A 3,883-nucleotide genomic window follows, 5' to 3' on the forward strand; every position below is an offset into this window, starting at 1 on the left:
ACCATTAAAAGCCGCACAAACGGTGTTGTCACTTTTTAAATGATAGCAACCTAGTGTGCACATACAAAAAGGATCACTCAGTTCAACTACAGCTGCGGGAAATACATGGAGGAAGAGCTCCAGAAAAGGCAGCCAATCCGAACCCAAAACAATTCTGTTTTTTCTTTTTCTCTCCTCTCTTTTTTTTTTCTCGCGTTTCTTTTCTTTTTTTTTTGCAGGGAGGGGGCGGGGTCATTCCGTAACCATAATGTTCCGGTTGCGATCTTTGGTTCAGCCAAAATTAACGTTCTGTTTTTTTTCGATTTTTTTTTCGGCTTTCGGTTCAGTTCTGGTTCGATGCCCGGAACTGGACTGCTAGTTTTCACCCGCGTAAAGCGGTGGAGACTATCAATCTGACGCCGACTACCTTATGGTTAAGAGAGTCGGAGTGGACGATGGATATCGTAACTGGCTCCGCTTTTGTCACACTCCAAGACTGACCGGTGAGCCAGAGACATCAAGCAGTATTTTAAAGTCGTGCCGACCCCTGTTGGCTACGGTCGCGTATTCCACTTCAGTCGCGTTCAATGTGATCTCCTACACCGTCCCCATAGTCGAAGGGGCTCCAAGTTTGCACGGCTGCACCGACATACGGAAAATTTGTTTAATAAATGACAGCGATCGGAATGGCATTCAGTCATCCAATTACTGGTATGTCGGCGCCGCCATACAGTCTTGGGGTGCCTTCGACCACGAATGTCATGTTGCAGCTCATATTGAACGCGACCGTACATACTCGCAATAGGTTTGTCTGTTCCTATAGGCTGTGACCTGCGTTTCTCTGCCCGTCCGCAATGGCGCTGATGGCTCTCTAGAACGCGTTAGCAGGCAACAAGCCCGAAGATATATACAGCCAGGCAAGCTCCTACAACTTCGCAAATGTATGCATACATGAAAGCCAAAATGATGTACCGAGTTTACACAATCCATGTGCACAGGGCTGCACAATTTGTTATGCACGATGTGTGGAAAAGAGCCCCGCACTGAATATTTAAGCATGTGTCGACAGAGACTTCAAATTTCTTTCACATAGGGTTATACGGGTACTAACGGACAGGTTGGAAGCAGTGCGCCTCTGGCTACGCCATGTCACTCCTATACAAACAAAAAGTTTTTAAACAGGTAAATAAAAAGTTCATGAAGAAGAGGACACTTTGTAATTCGCCAACACTAACACATACAAGCGTGAAAGAAAAAAATGGCTGTGGCTTAGGTAAGGTTAAGCCCAGGATGCGAAGCATACTAGCCTTTATTTTAGTTGTTGAACCACTGTTTAGCCTGGTGAACTGCTGTTGCTTGGCTATATTTGGTTCGGCTAGACGAAGAAACAACTCATGCATTACTTCTTCGCCTTCAAGAGTGGAACGCGACAGCGTTCCCGTCGACCCGCCAAGGGGTGTAAGACAATGGGCTACAGGGCAGCGACTACGCGCCCCGCATTGGACGCGGTGAGCGTCGAGCAAAGCAGCGTTCGGCGCGGCAACGAAATGTGCGCCTGAGCAAGAGACGCACGCCTTAGAAACAGCGCGTTTCTAAGGCAACACCGCATTCACTAGAGGCGCTTTTGTACCGCTTTGAAGCGTTGTACTCGTGGCTCAGTGGTAGCGTCTCCGTCCCACACTCCGGAGACCCTGGTTCGATTCCCACCCAGCCCGTCTTGCAAGAGTTGAGCCAAAGCCACTTCTCCTCTGTCGTGACGTCACGGTGTCACGTGATTTCATGGTCACCGCCGCGCCTGAGGAGCTGGGTTGAGCCCTCGTAATATGCTTCGCATAAAAGAAAGAATACGAAACATCAGCAACGAAGGCGAGTCACTGCATAAAATTAAGCATAAATTCCAAAATCTCGTCCCGAGTATTTAGAGCACACGCGCGTACTTAAAAAACATTTATTTCACCCTACTGAAAGCTGGCCTTTCAAGACCACCAGTTGGCCATGGACCGAAGAATGGTTTTAGTGGAAACAGTGCTTGAAGCAACTGAAGGCTCTCATGCTTCTTCAACGGTCAGTGTGATTGACGTAGACCTCGGAGCTCCAAGGCAAACTCGAAGACATATTACTGCAAACAGCGTCAGAATGGCACTTAATATTAATTGCAATTTTAGCTGGAAGTCATTGCCTGTGTTTATTTTCTTCCCTTCATGTAGTCCCCTTCTCGCGTTGTTTGCAGAAGCATTTCCTCGTACCAGCAAAACAAGCTAATCATCATATTGAATCTCGAAGACTTCTTACAATCATTATGTGCAACTTCTTTTATCCTGAGCTTCACAAAGCATGGGGCGCCGGCAGTGATTGTCCTAAACAAGTTCGCACTAAAGTGACGTGACGCTTCAACAGGTTATCCGCAGAACTCTCCCACCGCGCTCTAGCCAGATATCTATGAATTTGCATAACAGTGCTATTAACTTTCCATAGCTTTCAAGTAGCGGGTTCATACTAATCTCCAATCAAGAATAATTCCAAGACAGTGAGTTATTTTTACTATTTCCGATTCTTAAGATGTTTTCCTGCAAACCCTAAGACGGACAGCTGATGCCCCCTAACAGTAAGAATTCGTTTACTTCGTTAGGCGCGTCCTGCACGGTTTCTTGTATGATCTGATGCGTTTGCCCAGATGTCAAAATGCAGATGCCTGTATATATTGAGCGACACGCGTTCGGTGAAAAACGGCGTGGCAGCTGTGGCATTGCTGCGTTGAATAACGCGCAACTTAGCACGCTTTCCTGACGTACTCTATGTGCCACCGTACGTTTCGAGATTTCTTCTTTTGGTAGTGTCCATGCTTGTGAAAAAATTGGGTATTAGACATAGTGCCTTTCCTCTAATGCCGAGTAGCACTAAGCCTTCGAGAAGACCTAGGTGCCTAGCGGTGGTCGTATGCCCGTTTGTTGTCCGGGAATATGCAATTGCAATATTTCCGCTTTTTCTTTCATGCTTCACACAAGTAACTAAATCCATAATGCCGTCCGTAGTACACTGTTCCGAACGAAAGCCTGACATATCTCGAGGTAGTGAATTTCGTGTCTCATTCTACTACTGTATGAGCTCATTCATAAGCTTTTCGATTACTTTGGAGCTGCAGTTTGTGAAGTTTACTGGTATGTATGACTAGACTCATGGCGCTTCTCCCGGGATTCAGAAGAGGCATCACTCTGGACTGATTCCACGGAAGAGGCACTTGTACGCTCCGACATACCCCATTAAATACGTCCGAAAAACATTATGCGTTCCGAGGCCCAACAGTTGAAAATGTACTGTGTCACGGTATCAGGACGAGGTGCCGTTCATTTATTTGACGTGTTCAACGTAGGCACGAACTCCTCTAGTTGAAATATTTTCAGCAAAGCTGGCTTCAGCCCTTGATCTACTCTCGTTTAAGCCAGTGTTACTCGTATCATGTAACTCTCACAGTTCTTCTTCTTTAACAGGCTGCACACACGCCGTGTTATGTAACGTAAACGTAAGCATAAGCATCTTTACTTGCCGCGGCACAACTTAAAACTATAAGTATCTTATCTGATTTACTTACACATACTCGCGCCGTTGACACCAGTTTATACGGACACTTCCCCATAAAAAGCAGCAGTCGTTGGGAAATAGATTATGAAGGCCCCTCACCTGAAAGATATCCCAAATGTTCAGTTCGTATTGACCGACCTGTACTTACCGAAAGGCATAAACACTCGAAATACTTCTAGCATTGCGATACACTAGCTCCGCAATCGCACTAGATGGATAAGGACAGGAGCACTGATAACAAATGACCCGTGAGAAACACGTGCCCTTGCGCAAAGCTGTTGACGGCGGTAACGGGCGATCTACGGCACGATTGGCAGTGTCCAAC

Source organism: Dermacentor albipictus, chromosome 4 (genome assembly GCF_038994185.2).
Source record: "Dermacentor albipictus isolate Rhodes 1998 colony chromosome 4, USDA_Dalb.pri_finalv2, whole genome shotgun sequence".
In the NCBI taxonomy this organism is placed as follows: Eukaryota; Metazoa; Arthropoda; class Arachnida; order Ixodida; family Ixodidae; genus Dermacentor; species Dermacentor albipictus.